The sequence below is a fragment of the Engraulis encrasicolus genome, chromosome 23 (genome assembly GCF_034702125.1).
Source record: "Engraulis encrasicolus isolate BLACKSEA-1 chromosome 23, IST_EnEncr_1.0, whole genome shotgun sequence".
NCBI classification, from domain to species: Eukaryota; Metazoa; Chordata; class Actinopteri; order Clupeiformes; family Engraulidae; genus Engraulis; species Engraulis encrasicolus.
The window spans coordinates 29,441,505-29,463,971 of NC_085879.1; the positions used below are offsets into that span (position 1 = coordinate 29,441,505).

Sequence of the window (22,467 nt, forward strand, 5' to 3'; positions counted from 1 at the left end):
GGAGAAATGGAAATTGAATGTGAAAAGTTGCGACATCAGTATAACAACTTGTCGGGATCATTATCTGTGTCAGAAGTCTTGGAAGTTTTGGTGTGAGAGGCACTAACTCTGCAACTCCGGCTGCTGATGCTGATATAAGCTTTTAAGGGTGCATTCTGGTGTGGTGTGGTGTGGCAGTACAGTTTTACCTACACTGTAAAATGTGCCGTGTTTATTCAACAATATTCAAAGAATATATGGTCTGATTCCATTTAGTGTTAATTCAACTTTTTGAGTGATGCGTTAACACGGAAAGAATTGAATCACCACTGTTTTGGTGTATGTATGGATTTACAGTGTTAATTCAACATCCGGAAGGTTGAATTTAACACTAAATCGAATGGGATCATTCTCTGAATAGTGCCGATCTAACTGCATTTTTTTCGGTACTGTGTACAGGGTCACAACATTTTGGTTACATTTTACAACCCCAGTTGTTGTAGCTGCAGCATCACCAAGTATTACCAACTTCAAGGTTTGGTTTGTGCTTCGTTTGTGTAACATTGCATGTTGTTACACTTAGATATACGTGTAGTCTACTGTAAATGTGCCATTAAAATATAAAGGTGCACTTTGTAATATATTTAGTAGTTTGAGTAGTGACACTATATTTAGTGCTTTCAGACAAAATGGGAGGGGTTCTTGAATTTTCCGGAGCTCAGATACGATATTTGTATTGATCTTGACCTGACAAGAAACAACACTGAAGGTGTTTCGTCACTAGGACAGCGCGGCATGGAGGGATCTTCTCCATTGTTTGCCATTTTGAATGTCTAGAAATATTTTAGCAGCAAAACTTACTCTACTTTGATCATACTAGTAAATGTCAGTTCATTATTTAGTAAATATTCATGAAAAGAACAAATTTGGCAGAGGATAGCACAGTTTCAATGAGCAGCATAGTTGCAATACCTACTCTGGCCACAATCCTACACAGAGCACCTTTAAGGGTTACCAATTCTTCTGTTATATCTGTGAGGGTCAGTCTCGAGCCATGAAAGCATACATATTATACATTACATTTAGCTGAGTCTTTTTATCCAAAGTGATTTACAGATATTACAGGGTATAGGTTACAGTCCCTCGAGTAATGTGGGGTTAGGTATCTTGCTCATGAGACCAGCTGGTGGCTAACTGGTCTCATAGGACTCAATGTTAACTGCTAGCTTGGAGGTAAAATTTGCACAGAGAATGGTTGAAAGTATAGGAGAACGGTAAATGTTGTTAAGTGAATTATTTAACTCAAGGGGAGGTGTTAAATAAGCTTATTTCCAAAAATGGGACAGTATCACTTTAAGCCATGGCTGCCCAACTACACATCATAGTTGAGTTGGCTGAGCAACAGGTGTGTCAACTTGTAGCCTTCCTCCTGGCCGTAAACCAAAATTGAAAATGAAACCAAAAGATAACTGGAAAAAAACTAGTTCACTACAAAAGCACATCATATTGCTACTTACTTTTTCTCCTTTTACAAGTACGATACAACTTCTGAATCAGAAGCATATTCGTGTATTGTGTGTGTCTTACACAAAGAGGCAAATGTCTAGTCTAATAGAGATCTACAACATACTCGCCCCGGTTCAGATGCATTTGCCGTGCTCACTGACTGGGTTTGATAAGGTGCGATATTTGAGGAAGCAAAACAAAGGAAACGTTTAGGGGGATCGACTCGACTCACTTGTCGTGCAATGCACCAGCCCCCCCCGCCCTTTTTTTTGTTCTTAATTCTTTTTAAATTGAGCCAGCACAAGAAAAGCCAGCCTCAAGCAGTCAAGCAGCTAATCTTCGTAAATGTTCAGTTTGACCTGGGCAGCTTTTCCCCTCATGCTGGTGGTCTCAGAGAAATTAATTAAACGATGCCATTATGTGACATGCCGACCCGGGCCGCTCGGGTTGGGGCAGCCACCGAGTTGCCTAGACCCCCACCCCTCACCCGCCTACACACACACGCAGGCACGCACACACACACACATGTACACACGCACACACACACATGCACACACGCGTGCGCACGCACACACACACACACTGAGTAGTCCAACACCAACCCCCCCCACACACACACACACACACACGCACACACACACACTCAGGGAAGCCGACGGGGGGGTGGACAAAAGGGTCAGTCGTCCCATGCCCAAGGAGATGGGAGACCCAGAATTGGGTCCCCATTACATTGTATGTACTGGATGGGTGGCCGTTTTAGATGACTTTGTCATAGGCCCAGCCAAAGCTGTGAGCGGTCCTGTAGTGACCCACCCACCCACCAACACCTCTCCCCTCTCTAATCTGCACCATGTGCCCGACCTGAAGAATGTCATTACCTGTTAATTTTCCGAAGCCGGCTAAATCCACCTTTAATGGTAAATGATTTACAATAGATTTATGGTCTTTCTGGATGAAACAGGCAACCATTTAAAAAAGTTCCAGTCCCCAGGGTGTGCAATCATACTGTTTAAGACCTCAACGCCCACAAGGGTCACAGTTCCTGTAAGAACTGAACCCCCACCCCACCCCTCGAGCCTTTTTTTTTCTTCTTCTTCTGGCTCCCCGGCTTCTGGCTCAAAACACACACACACACACACACACACACACACACACACACACACACACACACACACACACACACACACACACACACACACACACACACACACGTCACATCCTGAACAACTAGTTACCAACCCAAATGTAAATAAACACACACAACACTATTAACTGTCTAGCTTTGACTTTAACTGTTTATTTCTATGTGTCAATACTGTTACCACTAATTAGAATGTCATAGAATTATGAAATATGTCAGAATTGTCACACTAGAACACTATTGAAAAATGCCCAACAAATACCTCTATTTGATATATGTTCTCTATGTCTTCTCTTTTCCAGTCTTGAAATGTCTATATGTGTATTGTATTATGTACTGTCTATGTCTATACTGTCTATGTCTATACCTAAAGTATGTCTGCGTCTGCATGGAAAAGTAAGAAACGTAATTTCAAATTCTTTATATGACCAGTGCATGTAAAGAAATTGACAATAAAGCCGACTTGACTTGACTTGACTTGACTATCCCCAAGGAGTTGTTCCAGTCTTTCACACGTGTCTTTGAAACCGTGCTCGGTCATTAACACTGCTCGTTCAGGGAGAAGAAAAAACATCAACTTAAAATAATAATATTTGCTGTGTCCCTTTGGCCTGCAGGACTTTCTTGAGAGTGTTGGCAGGCAGCGAGGCGTCGTCGTTGAGTATGGCTGTGTAAACTCCCCCCAAAAAAACATGCCAGGCTCCATGTCAACCCAGACTCTTGCTTAATTGTCCTTAGCGTCTAATTTGAACTCCACCACTGTGAAATTGTACGAATGTGTGTGTGCGTAGTGTGCATTGTGTGTGTGTGTGTGTGTGTGTGTGTGTGTGTGTGTGTGTGTGCGTGCGTGCGTGCGTGCGTGCGCGTGCGTGCGTGCGTGCGCGTGCGTGCGCGTGCGTGTGTGTAGTGTAGTGTGCATGTGTGCGAGAGTCCTGAGTCTGTTGCAGACTGCAGCAGTGCTGTATGTGTTTGTACAGCACGTTGGCGGTGAACACACAAAAAAAAAAAAAAAACGATAAGGCGCGCCATGCCGACGAGCATTATATGATTGGGTTCACCCTCTTTTACTCACTTAGGTGTGTCTGTAGCTGGCCCAGTCTCGCTGGCTCCACGTCCCGTGGAACTCTCCTCGTTACAATTAGCAGGCCATTTCACAGGCCATTTCCACAGGCTTTGTTTTTAAAAACAGGCCCGGGCATTAGCGCGATAGCAAATCTTTTTGGAGATTTCAAAATTGCCTCCTGGCCTTGGAGAAAGGGATTTTTTTTCTCCTCCTCCTCCTCCTCCTCCTCCGCCCGTTGGTTTCCCGACCCCAACCCCCTTCTTCCTTTGGTCTACTGCTCGATGCCCTCCACGGGAGACCTCTTTCATGGCAAAAAAAGAGGCTTTTATGCATTGCGTGGTGAGAAGTAATGCGTTGGAGTGCCGTGTACAGGGGAGGTCTGGAAAAGTGATATGATTTGCTCTAATAATCCAGATTAAATGTGTACACACATTCTTTTTCTCTCTCTCTCACTCTCTCTCTCTCTCTCTCTCTCTCTCTCTCTCTCTCTCTCTCTCTCTCTCTCTCTCTCTCGTTCGCTCTCTCTCTCTCTCTCTCTCTGTCACTCACACACACATACACACACACACACACACACACACACACACACACACACACACACACACACACACACACACACACACACACACACACACACACACACACACACACACATTTGCTAACATTATGCAAAATAGAATGCACATACCTAATGCAATACAGAAGCACATGTACAAGTGAGAACATGTACACAGACGTAGAAACATACAGACTTACTGACACAGACACATACTGTACTATACACATGCACAGACATACAATACTGTAGATCTGTGTACACAATGCACAACATTGAAATGCACAGCACGTCATGTGTATCTGCATTTGTTTTCAAAAAGAATTACACAGCTCATAAAGTACATTCAGTGCATTTAAAAAAAGTAAGCAACCCATTTTGGCAATATGCAAGTGATGCTGCTTTGCTTCTTTGGAAGATGGGAGACAGACACACAGACTGACACGCACACACACACACACACACACACACACACACACACACACACACACACACACACACACACACACACACACACACACACACACACACACACACACACAGGGAAATATTCCCTCAGGTTGGTGAAAGACTCTCTCAGCATATCTACAGCTTGATATTTTCCCACCATGCATGTTCATGCTGAATGCACTTTACATTACATGACATTTTTTTGACACATTAATCCAAAGCAATTTACTGTTCTTGAAATACAGGGTATTGGTTACAGTCCCTGGAGCAATATGGAGGAGCCTTGCTTATGTGCACTTCTGCCGTGGATGATATGACATTGGACAATGTAGGGACTAGATCACACTCAGTTTCTTCTTTTTTTTCTTTTATAGATATAGATTGATATGATATAACATTACACAGAATAACAGAATAACAATTGTATGTTGTCACCCTGACTTGTAATTACTATTTTTTTCCACTAGATGGAGTAGTCTGCTCAGCCATGATGAGAGTGCAGCCACAAACAGTAAGATTCTATGTCGTTCTTGTATTCTCTCTGGTGCAGCGCACTCTGAAGTTGAAAGGTAAATGTTTGAAGAGAAAGAATGTTTTAATCTGTTTCAAAAGTGTTACAGTTAAAAGCACCTCAAGAGACACCTGTAAATATTTGGTCTAAACTGTATCGGTGTGCCATTTAAGGCAGCTGAGACTGATTTTATTGCCTTTTGAGGAGAAATGTGCTGGTCTGTGGACTGTTTATGACCATCTTCAAAGAGTCTTTAGCTCAGACTGCCGTCCTGACGTGCCTTAATTTTCTTTCCTTTATGCAATAATGATGCAATGTTTGTAATAAGCCATTATGTCTGAATAGTTGTAGACGAATTGCCCTGAGATTCCAATTTTTTTTTTAAATGTTTACAGGGTTGTTTAACTTTTAGTTTGCTACTAGCAGCGGAATGTTTTTTTTCTGTCCAGTTTGCCTTATGACGATTATCAGGGGGCATTACATTGTACTTTTATCCAAGGCTACTTGCAGAAAAATATGTGGAGGAATCTAGAGTAAGCAGGTGCATAACAAAGTTGGTACCAGGCTGTACGAAAGTGGTGGTACATAGTAAAAAAAAATGCGGTGTTATTTCAACAATTCAACCAATTTACCATATTGTAGAGTGAATTCTGGCCCAGCACTCTCAGAAAAGAATAGTTTTCACAAGCTTTTTTGAAGGTCGAGATCGTTGACCCTACCAGTAACAGTAGGGACAATGAAGAATGTTCCACACACCACTCTAGAACACATAAACAGATGGCAATTATGTGATATTGCGGTTCACTGGTTATTGTTCAGCCTTGAAATGCTTGAAATACATTTATGTATTCCTACACTTGAGGGCATTGGTCTGAATGCCCGTCTTTGGCGGACCTCAGATGTTCCAAATTGGCCAGTGTACCTCCAGCTGTATCCTCCTGAATATAGGATCACTGATGATGTGTTGAATTAAACTATTGTATTTTAGGATATTAGTTATAATGTTATCTCATTGGTTGTATCCGATTCTCTTTACAATCATGTCTGTGACATGCAGGGCTGGATTAAGATAGTCTGGGGCCCCTAGGCTACAGGTTTTACAGGTGTAAAATTACACACGCAGTGTCATAATTACGAGCTAGGAATTCAGGATAATATGTCTACCAACTGTACTCAACATGATAGATACATTTTTCAATATTGCATCTTGTCACAACAATTCTGCAATTTTTCACTTTTGGCCAATCAGGATCCCCCTGGCAGGTGGAGGCCCCTAGGCTGCTGGCTGTGCGTTAATCTGGCCCTGGTGACACGTCAACCCTAGCCTGGCTATTGTGGCTGTAAAGGTCAGACTCTCTTAAGCTCATGGCTCAGTATGGCCGAGCTGATTTCTAAAAGACGGTTGTCTATCAAATGGCTAACAATGGAGCTAAAAGCCACTACATTCCATGTTTTCAGTAACAAGCTTGTTTCGCGATATAAGCCATAATTCCACCGCAGAATACAAGGAAAGGAGTCGCACACAAAAGCTGAATGCAAATCAGGAAAACTGTATTAACAAAAGCCGAAATAATACAAATCTGACAGAGCTGAGCTACAAACACTTTGGGTCTATAGCTCATCATCAGTGTTCAACGTTTGTATCCCAAGTGAACTCTGTTTAGTTGCCATTTTGCCTCTTCAGCTTTTGTTAATACATAGTGCAGTGTCGTAGGAAATGGGGGGGGTTGTTAATGATTTCCGCTGCCCTTATAAAAGCAGTTCTGGGTCTCATCACTAATGATGAAACTGAGACTGTTTACCTGAACGAAGTTGAGAGGGTTGTGAACCGGTGCCAAGCTGTCTCCACCTGCGCTATTTGTGGACTGTATTATTTTAAAGTGCATGTAAAGTGCGTACATAATGTGCTACTGTATGTTAGAGATGTAGAACACGTACAGGACTGATGGTATTCTGGCTCAGTGCCTGATTTCAGGCTTGGCAGAGTTTGTCAGACTCAGGATATCTTTTTACTATCAGGCCTGCACTTATACATTCTACATTCTTCATTCTGTACATTCTAGTGGTCTACATGTTAGAGATGCTGTAGGTTTGAGGAACCAACCCTGGTTAATTGCACCCCAAAAAAGACAGAAAACATCAAGATATGACCTGAACTTTGAAGAAGATCACCCTCATAATTTTTATTTCACTCCGGTGCCATAGAGTTACAGTAGTGCTGTCCAGGAATGTAAAGCTCCGCACAGTGTTGAATTTGGCTCTGGTTACGGTGTATTAGCATTTGCAGCAGACAGACAGAGCTGCCGACACAGCGCCACCAAAACAATAGAAGCAGGACTGTCACAACCAGGCAAACAAACTAGGCAATAGCAAAGGGCCCCCAGATGAAAGGAGTGGCTCTGGTATAATGACTGGTTATGTACTTATATTTAAATTACTGTATCCCCGCAATGCACGCCACACCACATGTGGAATGCTGTAATAGTAACTGAAAGGTTTATTAGTCTACCATAGTAGTCCTCTATGACATAACAGAGGGCCTTTAAGTGAAAGCGAAGTGAAAGTCCAACTGGGACACTCCAACTCCCATGGTCATTGTGACACAAGTGCACACAACGAAATTGCATTTACGCCTGACCCATGCAAGTGTGTAATGCACTATGACTCGGTCATTGCCATTCTGGTAACAGCAAATTTACAACACTGTGTTTAAAACGGGTTAATGGCACTACTATCTGCAATAATGATACTACTCGAAACCTCTCTTTAAGGGGCCCCCTCCCCAATTGTTTGAGAAGAGGAAAGGGGGTCCCAAGTCCCTGTTTGAATTGCCTAGGGCCCCCAAATACCTTAAAATGGTCCCGAATAGCAGATCCCACTTATCCCGTAAGTGCTTGTTCAGCTCACTGAAATCTGGCAGGAGATTCTGCAGTGTAGCCTAATGTTTACTGTAAAAGGCTATATGGCTTACAAAGGTCGTCTTCCATCAAGTCATTACAAACAACGCAGCTCATAGTAAATACAGTAAAACTTCCTTTTACTTACATTTATGTGCACTTTCTGTGGGGGCTATCAGTCAACATTTCACTGAAAATTGTTCCTTGTTTTGATTATGCACATGGAAAATAGATGAACTTGAATGTGGCTTTACAACGACAGGTGTTCCTCAAATCCTTTTACATAACATGCTGTACATTCTTCGAAGAACTACATGCATGCACACATTCCAAATCTGACATAGTCCTTCTTACAGGTGTGTGTGTGTGTGTGTGTGTGTGTGTGTGTGTGTGTGTGTGTGTGTGTGTGTGTGTGTGTGTGTGTGTGTGTGTGTGTGTGTGTGTCTGTGTGTGTGTCTCACTGTGTGTGTGTGTGTGTGTGTGCATGCACACATTCCAAATCTGACATAGTCCTTCTTACAGGTGTGTGTGTGTGTGTGTGTGTGTGTGTGTGTGTGTGTGTGCATGCACGTGTGTCTCTGTGTCGTCAATGTGTATGTGGTTGTGTATGTTACGTGGGTATATTTGTACTGGACTGTGTGTGTGTCCATGTTTGTATATGTGTTAAAATGGGTCTCTATCAGAGTGTGCCTGTGTGTGTGTGTGTGTGTGTGTGTGTGTGTGTGTGTGTGTGTGTGTGTGTGTGTGTGTGTGTGTGTGTGTGTGTGTGTGTGTGTGTGTGTGTGTGTGTGTGTGTGTGTGACTGCATGAAGTGTGGAAAGGGGGGAATGGACCATAATTATTGCTCGCTCTGAGAGGAGTGCACAAGTGATTGACAACCCCCACAATGGCTTTGATGGGGGAGGACAGAGGAGGTGGCAGGGCAGTAGAGCATAGCTGAGCCGGAGAGAGAGAAAGAGAGAGAGGTTCAGGAAGGGATGTAGAAAAGAAGAAAGAGAGAAAGCGGTTCAGAGAGAGAGTTTCATGGAGAGAGAGAGAGATGTTCAGGGAAGGAGAGAGAGTGTGATAGGAAGAGAAACAGACAGAAAAAGAGAGACAGAGAGTGTGAGAGAGAGAGAAAGAGGCGAGACAGAAAGAAAGAGAATGAGAGCGGGAGAGAGAATGAGAGAGAGAGAGAAAGAGGCGAGACAGAGAGAATGAGAGAGAGAGAGAGAGAGAGAGAGAGTGCAACTGATGCTGTTGTCGTGCCCTGGCCCCTGTGCACTGCACACACCTGCCAACATAGCCGGTGTGACAGCCATGCCAGTGCTCGGTGGAGCATGCGGCTAAGCCAGCCAGCCAGGCAGGCAGGAAGGAAGGGCAAAAGCGAGGCTCCCCTCTGGCTTTGGGGCCTTGTTTTTCTCAGTCCCAGAGTCAGAGTCAGAGTCAGCGAGAGGTAGAGATAACATCGACATGATACCTGGGGCAAGGGTGAACGACTGATGACTTTTTGGGGCAAAACCCTCGCGCTCGGAACAGAAAGGTGGAAGTTTATATGACTTGCGTTTTTTATGTGTGCTGTGTGTTGTTTTTTTCATGTATGTGTGTGTGTGTGTCTTTGTTTAGGTCGAATAACAACAGGGGGAACGGTATTTGGAAATGGGGAGAATGTGTCACAAAGAGAATTAAAGAGTGATGCTTGCCCCTGATCTTCCGATCCACAGCAAAGCATTTCCGAAGAACTTGGGACTGCTGGGGCAGATCAGAGCAAGGCAAATGCAATTGTACACAGAAAGCAATGTACAATGAATGAATTCGTTCCAGTCCTCTTAGGTCTAGTTTATACATACCCGGGTATTTTGATACGCAGACCTTCCCCTTCGGTTGTGCCTTTCGTTCACAAACAAACAAAGGTTTTCCCTCCACAAACGAAGCTTCAAAAAACTTCATCAAAAGTGGAGATTTTTCTCGGTTAGTGTTTGTATATAAACAGAGATAAACGGAGACTTGAATGGCACGGCGCACAGGCTTAACGTATTTATGACAGCTCTCAACAGCATATTTATGCGTATTTGCCTTTGATGTGAACGAAAATATTTTAGGAGCGTAGAGAAGAAAAATGTTAATTTATAAAAATACCCAGGTATTTATAAACAGCACCATAAATTATCATGTAAAAATATAATCAGTGTCAACGAGAGTGGTGCTTGTAATCCCTCTTTTATATTAACACTTTCAGGCAAAGTCTATGTCATAACTTTGTAACCAAAAATGGTAATGACATTACATTAGATTACATTACATTGCATTTGGCAGACGCTTTATAACCAAAGCGACTTTCAAAAGAGGACATAATCAAGCCAACATCACAAGCAAATACAAAGTGCACAGGAGATATACAGAACAACAAGTGCAGTTGCAAAGAGGGGTTAGTTGTTTTTTTTTGTTGTTGTTTTTTTTTTGTTTAAATATAAAGAGTAAATAACGAGTACACACACACACAAACACACACTCACAAACTAAACTAAACTAAACTAAACATCATGTCAGGAGTCTGCCCTGGGGCAAGGCCAGTTCAAGCATTAGTCTAGTAGATTCTCTCGAAAGAGGAATGTCTTTAGTTGTTTCTTGAAAGCTGCAAGAGATGTGCTCAGTCTTGCTGCCTCTGGGAGACTGTTCCACCACTTGGGTACCACAACGGAGAACAATCTTGACTGGGAGTACCTAGAGCGACTGGATGGCAGAGCCAGACGGCTTGTGCTGGATGAGCGCAGTTCTCTTCCAGTAACATAAGGCGTTAGTAGGTCCTTCAGATAAGCTGGGGCCGTTCCTGTGATGGTTTTGTAGGCAAGGGTCAATGCCTTGTGCTTGATCCGGGCGGCGATCGGTAACCAGTGCAACTCAATAAATAGAGGAGTAACATGGGTCCTTTTGGGTTGATTGAAAATCAACCGTGCCGCCGCATTCTGGATCATCTGCAGAGGCTTTAGCGCACAAGCAGGTAGACCTGTCATGAGTGAGTTGCAGTAGTCAACTCGGGACAGGACCGTGGCCTGGACCAGTCGTTGTGTAGAATATTGTGTCAGCACAGGTCTGATATTCCGTACGTTGGACATCTGGATTCGACAGGTCCGGGTGACCGAGTTGATGTAGTTGGAGCATGACAGCTCATCATCAATCATGACGCCAAGGTTTTTGGCGACTTTGTTTGGGGTCACGATGGTGGAGCCTATCTTGAGGTTGATGTTGTGACTGAGCGACTCTTTAGCTGGGATCACCAGGAGCTCTGTCTTGGCCAGGTTCAGCTGTAGATGGTGGTCCTTCATCCATGTTGACAAGTCGGTGAGGCAGGCAGAGATGCGTTCCGAAACCGTGGTGTCCTCTGGACGGAACGACAGGTACATCTGGGTGTCATCAGCATAGCAGTGGTAGGAGAACCCATGTGTTTGAATGACACGTCCCAGGGAGGAGGTGTATATTGCAAACAGAAGGGGTCCCAGCACTGATCCTTGGGGTACGCCTGTGGAGAGGGTGTGAGTCGTAGACAGCTTCCCTTGCCATGACACACTGAAGGTGCGTCCAGAGAGGTAGGAGTTGAACCATGAGTGGACAACGCCTGTGATTCTTAATCTGTTACTTAAAACTCAGTGCAATGTCATAGTGATGGTAGACCCTCTTACTGCAGCAGGGGTCACCGGCGACCCTATTCACTTGCTGAAAATGCTTAACTACATCATAACAACATTGCTATGACATTACAGAGAGCCATAGTGCTGCGCTAATTAAGATGTAGTCAGGCTTGTTTTTCACCAAATTTTGAATTGGATTGGCGATCCCATCTGCAAGAAAGGGCTACGTGCTTCTTTGATACCTTGGTCAGTTTTCTGGGTGAGATACTAAAAGAGCTCAAATACACTCGAGGACTTTCGTCCAGAGGCACCATTTCAAAGTCGCATGACACACATAACATGAAAGAGGCGGGAACCTGTCTGACAGCATTCTCCCACGTGGACCGAAAGGAGGCATGTTTTCTCCCCTTTTGTTGTTCTTTTTTTGTTTTTGTTTTGTTTTTTTGTTTTTTTATACAGGCCTATATACTGTATTTGTTCTCCGAGCTGTCATTATGGAAAGTCCCTTCATCTTATCTTCAAAGCGTCGGAACAGGTGCGCTCCACGGTGAAGCATCATGAAGGGTACGGAGGGGTGCTGCCCTCTTTTCCCGGATCACGGGGAGGGGGAAGGAGGAGGGGGGTCATGTTTACACAGACAAGAGTACTCCTACTGAGCTGGATGACGCTCACTTGTTCTTTCTTGCTTTCTTTGTCTCTGTGTCGCTCTCTGTCTCATTTCTCTCTCTCTCTCTCTCTCGCTCTCTCGCTCTCTCGCTCTCTCTCTCTCTCTCTCTCTCTCTCTCTCGCTCTCTCGCTCTCTCGCTCTCTCGCTCTCTCCTTCTTCTTCTTTTCCTCTTCTTCTTCTTCTTCTTCTTCTTCTTCTTCTTCTTCTTCTTCTTTCCTCACTCTCCCCATCTGCTTTTCACTCTGTGTGTCTCAATGTCTCTTTCACCCCCGCCCTTCACACACTCTCACAGACACACACACACACACACACACACACACACACACACACACACACACACACACACACACACACACACACACACACACACACACACTGTGCTTATCACTTAATCTCGATCATTCTCTATCTGGCTGTCTCTCTGTCTTTCTCTCTCATCTTCTTTCTCTTCTTCTAACTCTCTCCTCAGCCTCTCCCCATCAGTTTTTTTCACTTTCAATTTCTCTTTCATTCTTAATCTCTCTCTCTCTCCCTCTCTCTCTCTCCCTCTCCCTCTCTCTCTCACCCTTTCTCTCTCTCTCTCTCTCTCTCTCTCTCTCTCTCTCTCTCTCTCTCTCTCTCTCTCTCTCTCTCAGGTAAAGGGGTCACACGTGCACTGATTGTTAGTTATCTCTTCACACATCTGCGCCAGAGCCTACAGGGCTGTTCCCTTACGCTACACTCTCACCTTTGATGGAAATCACACTAGAAACTGCTAAATTGTTCACATTGTCGCAACTCATTTTTACCGTTCAGTAACTTTTTTTTACAAAACTGAAAACACACTAACTGCATTCATACAACTACAGAAAAATGGGAAAATTTCCTGATAGAGAGTAGAGTAGAGTACAGTAACTTTATTGATCTCTGGGGGCGAATTAAAGTGTCAAGTAGCTTACATAAATACACATAATGCCCACATTTCAAGACACATATAATACAGGTAAAAGTCAGGGAGGGGAAAAATAAAAGCTGAAGAAAAAATGAAAAGGCAATTGCGCTAAAACATACAGTATTCTGTGAGTTGGATGATGTCACTCTAAGTCAAGTCAAGTAAAGCTTTGCACAAAAATAGAGTGTGCGGATTGTCTCCTTTTTATACAGAAATTTCCACTGAATCCTGCACCTTCTAAACAGATGAGCGGTGGCCAATCACTACTTTAGTTATGATGTCAGTCTATAAAAGAGGGATAAGTTGGGGATGAGCGATGGTTAATGAGCTGCATGTCCCTAACTCAAATATAAACGTCTTCCCCTGATCACGGCGTATAACATGTTTCACATCATTGCCTTTTGCCGCATTTTGTCTGGACAGTCCAGGATCAGCTATGGTGATGCTTTTGCTGCATTTGGTCTGAACGCACAGTGAGAAGCAATCTCCTTTGTGCAGTTCGGTTTACAGTACTTAATGACATTCATGGTTGCACTTCTCCTCACTTTTTTACAGTAGGCTACCGTAAAAATGATAGCAAACTGTAAGCAACATTGTTGTTGTTTCTACCCAATCTAGATTGATTACATTAGTGCTAAGGGATTTGTACCAGGTGTGCACATGCCCGTGTGTGTGTGTGTGTGTGTGTGTGTGTGTGTGTGTGTGTGTGTGTGTGTGTGTGTGTGTGTGTGTGTCTGTGTGTGTGTGTGTCTGTGTGTGTGTGTGTGTCTGTGTGTGTGTGTGTGTGTGTGTGTGTGTGTGTGTGTGTGAGAGAGAGAGAGAGAGAGAGTGAGAGTGACAATTTGAGGACCACACAGTCAAAGTGAGCTCGGAGCTAGAATGATGTGTGTTTTCTATGAGTTGTGTAACCTTGCTGGTTTTAGCTTTCTTATGGTACAGAAGCCAACAATGGACAAGGCCCTTCAGCATCACGTTAGGAGCCGCCATTGACAGGTGACGACAAAGCCTGCCGCCATGTGCACGGCCAGATTAAGTTGGCCTGGGGCCTTTAGGCTACAGGCTGCTGTGGACCCCTCCGGGAGGGACATTTTGGGAAATTTACATACACAATGTCATAATTACGAGCTAGGAATTAAAGATAGCCTGCCTACCAACTGTACTTAACACAACAGATGAGCTTTTCAAAATTGTGTAACAGAGTTGAAAATGCTGTTGAGAAATATATAGTTTTTATGAGTTTTGCCATTATTGAGCAGAATATTGTTCGTTGGAGACACCTTGTGGCACTTCGGAGAACTGCAGGTCTGTTGCGTTTTGACCCTCTGGGTCCCCGTAGCCGAGTCAGAAAAGCGATTCCCTGGCTCGGGTAAGTTTACTAATTAATGTGCTCTGTTTTCAATTATTGTTTCCTCTTTGTAAAATGCAATGTAAACTGTGTACTTGATGTATCTTATTAATGATGTAATTGTGTACACGCTGTGGGGATATGCAGGAAATGTACTAAGTTGTAAAGAAAGTTATTTACATTTTCTATTAACCACGAGGATCTTTTGGGAGATTAGCATCTTCCTACACCTGCAGTAGATGCGTTAGCATAGTGTTCGTTTTGTGGATGAATTATGCAAGTATGCATGAGAATTCACATCATATTTACCTCTACGATGTATCACTGTTATATGGGACTGTATATGCATGTATTCCGGTGGCATGGTACTTTAGAATTCCGAATGTTTGATCGGTTTTCCGAACCGCAATGATTCCATGCCTGAGCATTCTGCTTGCCTCTCTCCCTCTCTGGAACTATGACGTTGCATACGGTCCTTCGTGAAACTGAATGTTACTTTTATTTTTATTGTACAGATGCTGCAGTAATGCCATTTTCTCTGTCAAAGGTATGTCTCCAGTTGTGAATTGTATTTTGTTTCATTTCTGTTAAATTGTTGGAGTCAAGAAAAGCGATTCCCTGGCTCGGATGCTGCAGTAATGCCATTTTCTCTGTCAAAGGAAATAAACTGCCGTCCAAAGAAAGTCCGCCTCCTGTGCCTGCTTGAGTCCGTTTCACTGGTGCCGTGACCTGTCGATCATCTGGATCAGCCTGACGCCGATCACCGTGGATGCTGCCTGGAGTTTCCAGCTCAAGTGTACGAGATCAAGTTTGGTCAGAGTTGTTTTCATATATCTCATATTACTGTTTTTTCCCTCTTTGTTCTTTCTATTTTTTTTCTTTCCTCTTCTTCTCTTTTGATTTAAACACAACGCAGATATCAGCATGGCAGAGGGAGCGGATCATAGTGATGAGCCAAATATGTTCAATACTCCTGTTTTGCAAATGGGTAGAGGTGGTTTGGGTCTGTGGCAGCGGAGTGTTAGTGGTGCTGTGGGACATGGGTTGGATAGGAAAGAGGTGGCTTTTTCTCCATTAGTAGCTGGCAGCGGTAGGGGAACAGGGTTAAGTTGTGACCTGGGTGGTTCTCCTGTTGGGCAGTTTATGGAGGGGGAGCATCTCACATCCACACCCAACAGCGTTGACACTGCTGCTATTAGCCACCTCACTGACATGGTAGGACAGTTAGGGGCCCAGATAGGTGAATCCATTGTGGCCAAATTACTGTCTGCTGGTGCAGTCACCTTAAGCAGTGGAGTTCAGAGCACCACATCGCCCAAAACATCAGTCACACACACAAGTACTGATTCTCACACTGCTACGCAGACAGACTCACAAGTCACAGTACATGTAAAATCAGACAAAGAGCCTGAGTTCTTCAGAGGTGCCGCTTCTGACAAATACCCTGTCCAGGACTGGATTGACATAATGAAAGCTTATCTCAGAAAACAGAGATGTCCTGTGGAAGAGCAGGCTGAAGAGATACTGGGGAAGTTAATGGGCAAAGCAAAAGATGTTGTGAGAGTTGCCCTGCGTAGTGATTCGAGCCTAAATGTGAGACAGAAACCTGACCTCATCTATGATATGCTCATGCAGTACTTCAGTGACTCTTCATCATGCCTCCCGCTGGCAGACTTTTACTCCACCTTACCTAAACCCGGGGAGAGCCCAGTCGACTATTGGCTGAGAGTGAACAAGGCCGCTGAGCTGGCTGCTGATGGTCTCCGCAGACAAGGCAGAGGTATGGAGAACCAAGGCGAGGAGGTGGCACGCATGTTTGTCAAGCACTGTTCTGACCCCGAGCTCTCCTCAATCTTTAAGTGTAAGCCTATTCAGGAGTGGAATACAAAAGACATCCAGTTGAGAATTGATGACTATCAGAGAGAGCAGCGATCGTCTGGCAAGATACGTAGTGATGCGCAGGTAAAGAGTCACACCACCACTCTTCTTGACATGCAGCATGATGCAGCATTATACAGTCAGCCCTTGCCTGGTCAGAGTCATGCTCAGTACTTCACCCCCCACAGTCTCTCTCCCCCGCCAGCTGCCGCTGTTGCTAGCCCTACTTATCACATGCCATGCCCCCCTCCCATCACTGCTCAGAGTCAGATATATCCCCCCAGTCAGACGCACTGCCCACCCATGTGTTCTCCCACATCAGCTGTGTTTCAGAACAGTCAGGCGTCAGAGGATAGTATTCTGAATCGCATGGTGGCCATGATGGAGCAGATGATGAATACAGTACAGAGGCGTGGTGGTCCCCCCCGTGGTCGTGGATTCCAAGGTGGCCGTCGTGAGAAGGCCTGCCGTGTCTGCAATAACAGTAAGCACTCAACTGTCACCCACTGCAAGTCAGAAAGACTGTGCTTTAACTGCTTCGCTCCTGGTCATACGAAGGCAGCATGCAACATGCCTGCCCCAGAGCCTCGGCCTGCGGGAAACTAGATGGCCCGTATTCGATGGGAGGCAGTATGGGTCGTAATTCAAACTCCCGCTCTGATGATTACTCTGATGCAGAAAACATTTATGCAGCTTGCAAGCTCTCATGCACTGACTCTAAGAATGTTATCTTTCAGAACACTCAAGTTGTAAATGGCAGTGACAGTCTTTTCTACACTCCTGTGATTGTTAGCAAAACAGTGACGCTGAATGCTATGCTTGACAGTGGCTCCATGGCCTGTACCATCAGCGAAGATGCTGTGACGAGACTTAGAGAAGCAGGGGTGGTAACATCGAAAGACCATTTCAGCACAGATGTCGTACTGATTGGCTGTGGGGGTCGTCGTGTCAAACCTGAGTCAGCTGTGCATGTGCAGATGGAAGTGTATGGCTGCAAAATTGAGGTACCCACTCTTGTTGTACAAGGCCAGCATGATGACTTGATTCTGGGCACTAATGTCATAAAACACATTCTCCAAAAGTACAAGAACTGTGATGCCTACTGGAAGGCTGTGTCGGCACCCTGCCCTGCTGGAGACACAGAGTCTGAGCGCTACCTGTCCATGCTAGCGGGTCTGGACCGTTGGAGAGGCGAGGATGTCCCCTACAGAATAGGCACTGTCAGGAGCAACTCAGCTGTGTGCCTGGAGCCTGGCCGTGAGTACCTGCTATGGGGAAGACTACCCAGGTCTACCGCAGTATCCCCTGGAAGCACAGTTATGACAGAGTTAACGACATGCCGCTCAGCTCCAAGAGGTGTTCTCGTTGCGAGAATGGTCACGTCGCTATGGCAAGACAGATGGGTCCCAATAAAAGTCATCAACACCTCTGACAAGTCCGTCCTAGTCAGACGAAATGCCAAATTGGCTGATGTTTTCCCCTGCATTGCACTGGAGGACATGGATGACACCACCACTGANGTTCCCCTGGCCAGTTGTTCCCTCAGAACTGCCACTGCAAACGTTGAGTGCTCTGCTGACAATAAATTACAATCAGTTGGATTGACTGACATTGACTTAGCCCCCTGTGATGTAACTGAGCAGTGCAAGGACAAGCTGACGGACTTAGTTGTCCGCTATAATGATATCTTCTCACGCCACCATCTCGACTGTGGTGAGGCAACAGGCTTCGTTCATCGCATTCACCTGTCAGATCACCGGCCATTTCGACTCCCATTCAGGCGGGTTCCGCCAAGCCAGTATCAGAAGCTTCGTCAGGTGCTGAATGAAATGGAGGAGAAGGAGATAATCCGGAAATCCACCAGTGAGTACGCATCTCCTCTAGTGCTGGTGTGGAAAAAGAACGGAGATCTCCGTGTCTGCACAGATTTTCGCTGGTTGAACAAGCGCACTTTTAAAGATGCGCACCCCTTGCCTCATCAGGCCGACTGCCTGGGTGCTCTCGGTGGCAATGCACTTTTTAGCACCATGGACCTTACGTCCGGGTTTTACAATATGCCACTTCATGAAGACGACAAGAAATACTCTGCCTTTACCACTCCAATGGGCTTATACGAGTACAATCGCTTACCACAAGGTCTATGCAATAGCCCTGGCAGCTTTATGCGTATGATGACATGCATTTTTGGGGACCAGAATTATTTAAGCTTGCTTTGCTACTTAGATGACCTGCTGGTCTTTGCCCCTGATGAAGCAAGTGCTCTGGAACGCTTGGAGATGGTGTTCAGCAGGCTGCGTAGTCACAATCTCAAGTTAGCCCCCAAAAAGTGCTTTTTCCTACGAAAATCTGTGAGGTTCCTTGGGCATGTTGTAGATGAGACTGGTGTATCCACTGACCCCAGTAAGATTGAGGGTATCATGAAGATGTCACGTGGGGACCTGATGGAAGCAGATGGAGTGACTCCCTCAGCAAAACGGATCAGATCCTTCCTGGGGATGGTCAATTACTACCAGCACTTCGTGCCAAATTACTCTGCCATTGCCAAGCCCCTCTTCTCTCTCTTGTCTGGGCAGAAGTGCAAAAGAGGCAGGAAAACAACGGCAAAAGCCCGAACCCAGAGCAGGAGGTTGAGTGCTGTGGACTGGACTGGTGAAATGGAAGAAGCGTTCCAAAGTTTGAAAATGTCACTGGCCGAATCAGTTGTCCTGGCCCACCCTGATTTCAGTCGCCCCCTTATGCTGTCTGTCGATGCTTCCCTGGATGGCATAGGAGCTGTGCTGTCTCAGATAAAGGAGGGAGAGACCAGGGCGAGACCCATTGCCTTTGCCAGTAAATCACTGTCACAGTCACAGAAGAATTACCCAGCACACCGCTTAGAGTTCCTGGCCATGAAGTGGGCTATCACTGATAAGTTCAGTCATTGGCTAAAAGGTCACAGATTCACAGTGTGGACAGATAACAATCCGTTGACTCACATCATGACGAAGCCGAAACTGGACTGCTGTGAGCAACGCTGGGTTGCGAAGTTAGCCGGCTACAACTTCGACATTAAATATGTTCCTGGCCCAAAGAATGTGGTGGCTGATGCCTGTAGCCGTCCGCCTTTCGTGAAGGAGAGAATCAGTCACAGACTACTCCAGGAGCCATACAACAGTCTGCTGTCTGAAGTCCAGGGAGTGACATGCGGCTCTGTTCAAGACACCTTCCGCAGCTCCAGTCATGACGATTCACATCAAGGTGTTGGCCAGGTTGACACATCCCCTTTTACAGCCCCTTTGCATGTCCAGACCATGTCCGTTGGCACAGACGAAATGTCTGCCTTTCTGCAGTCGCACAACCAATGGGAGACTGGGGCTAGAACACGTGCTATTGAGGCCCTCCATCATGTGCCGCAACTGATCCCTGATGGGCAAGATTCATTACCTGCTTTCACGGAGGCGGAGCTGCGTGATGCGCAACTTGGGGACAGAACTCTCTCGCGTGTCCTGCACTATGTGGAACGACGTCGCAGACCCTCCAGGAGAGAGCGAGCATATGAATCAACTACAGTCATACGGTATTTAAAGCACTGGGAGAAACTCGTCTTAAGTAATGGAATACTTTACAGACTGTCAAGGGACCAAGTCACAAAGTTCAAGCGTCACCAATATGTTGTCCCAGGCTCTCTTAAAGCTGACGTCCTGAGGGGTGTCCATGAGGATGCTGGTCATCAGGGCCAGTTCAGAAGTCTTGGGCTTGCCAGGCAGCGGTTCTTTTGGCTCAGTCTCGATAGGGATGTGAGAGACCATGTCCGCAATTGCAAACGTTGCATTGTCAGCAAGACAGCTGAACCTGTTGACAGGGCCCCCCTGGAAAGCATTACTTCTACCAGGCCACTCCAACTGGTCTGTATCGACTTCTGGTCGGCTGAAGATTCTCACAACAAATCTGTTGACGTTTTGGTCATAACTGACCATTTTACCAGATTAGCCCAAGCTTTTGCCTGCCGAGACCAATCAGCCAAGCAGGTAGCGAAGGTCCTCTGGGAGAAATATTTCTGTGTGTACGGACTCCCAGAGAGGATCCACAGTGACCAAGGACCAAGCTTTGAGAGCGAGCTGGTCGCAGAGCTTTTACAGCTGTCTGGGGTGCGCAAGTCTCACACCACCCCATACCACCCCATGGGAAATGGCAGTGTGGAACGTTTTAATAGAACTCTTGGCAACATGATCCGCGCCCTTACCCCAGACAACAAAGTCACTTGGCCAAGACGACTTCAGACACTGACATTCATGTACAACAGCACAGTTCATGAGACGACAGGGTATGCCCCTTTTTATTTAATGTTCGGACGTACTCCACGCTTGCCTGTTGATGTGCTGTTTCGTACAGTCTTGAACGATCCTGATGTAGTCAGTTACGACAAGTATGTTGCGTCCCTAGAGAAAGATCTGAAGGACGCCATGTTGATAGCACAGGAACATGCCAAAAAGGAACAACAACGTCACACAGTGCTCTACAACAGACGGGTGAAAGGCCCAACCATTGCTGTAGGTGACCGTGTACTTGTTGCAAACAAGAGAGAAAGAGGGAAGAGAAAGGTGGCGGATCGATGGGAATCAACCATCTACACTGTTGTAAACATAAATAGTGACACTCACACTTACAAAATTCAGGACACGATCACTGGACAGGAGAGAGTCGTCCACCGTAACCTGCTGATGCTGGTGAATTTCCTGCCCGTGGGTGGCACAAGCACTCCTGATTCCTCACCCTCTCCTCAGTTCTCAGATTCACATGGGGCCTCATCTGCTGTAAAGAACAATAGCGAACATGCTGAATATCCTGGCCATGACTCTACTCTGGAACTTCAGGTGCACAGCGACAGTGCGCAGCAGTCGACTGTCCCAGAGCCGACAAACAGTGCGAGAAGAACTGTCGAATGGATTGCTCAGTCGCCCTTCCCGGAGAGCTCGCATGGGAGATCAGAGAGTGAAGGAGTCTCTAGTGACATGGAGTTGAGTGTGGACTGCACAGAAGATCAGTCTGTTGGCCCCATTTATACACCGGCACCTGACACTGGCAACACTGTTGCTACCGGTGACTCAAGAAAAATGTCCATTAGTTGTGGCTCAGATGCAGAGACGTTCACGCACACACACAATGACAGGGAGTCAGTAACAACGCACAGGTCCGATGTTAGTCACACACAGAGTGACACAGTAGCTTCAGGTCCGTTGTCTAACAATCCCAGTTTCCCCACACGGCTGAGATCTAGGTTTGGTCGTATTATCAAACCAGTTAACAGACTGATACAGACAATGTCACGACAGGCCATTTCTCACACACACCCATTAGTGCAGACCATTTCTAGGTCCTCCGTAGCTTAGTTTTCCCCACTGTGGATTATGACCTCTATGTCTTATTCCACTTCTTTTTTTGTTTTGTTTTGTAGTGGCCTTGGAGAAACAGAGGGGGTGGGTCTTGTGGGGTGTAGAAGGCACCCTGCTGCCAGTTGATTGGAGGGATTCTTTAATCTTCCTCCATGTCATCCTGTTTGGATACCTTGTGGTTGGCTGCCGTAATGTTTGGCGACCCTCCTTACGGTGTGTAGATTTCCCTCTGCATGTAGTTTATGGCTGCTGCTCTAATTTGGCAAAATTCAGGGGAGGTGGGTGTAACAGAGTTGAAAATGCTGTTGAGAAATATATAGTTTTTATGAGTTTTGCCATTATTGAGCAGAATATTGTTCGTTGGAGACACCTTGTGGCACTTCGGAGAACTGCAGGTCTGTTGCGTTTTGACCCTCTGGGTCCCCGTAGCCGAGTCAGAAAAGCGATTCCCTGGCTCGGGTAAGTTTACTAATTAATGTGCTCTGTTTTCAATTATTGTTTCCTCTTTGTAAAATGCAATGTAAACTGTGTACTTGATGTATCTTATTAATGATGTAATTGTG

At 45.4% G+C, this 22,467-nt stretch overlaps 1 long non-coding RNA gene across 1 annotated transcript in view; it reads left to right on the forward strand.

The window, feature by feature from the left end:
- LOC134440535 (uncharacterized) overlaps nucleotides 1–22,467 on the forward strand; it is an 82,548-nt gene that overhangs the window by 29,699 nt on the left and 30,382 nt on the right. The window lies entirely within an intron of this gene.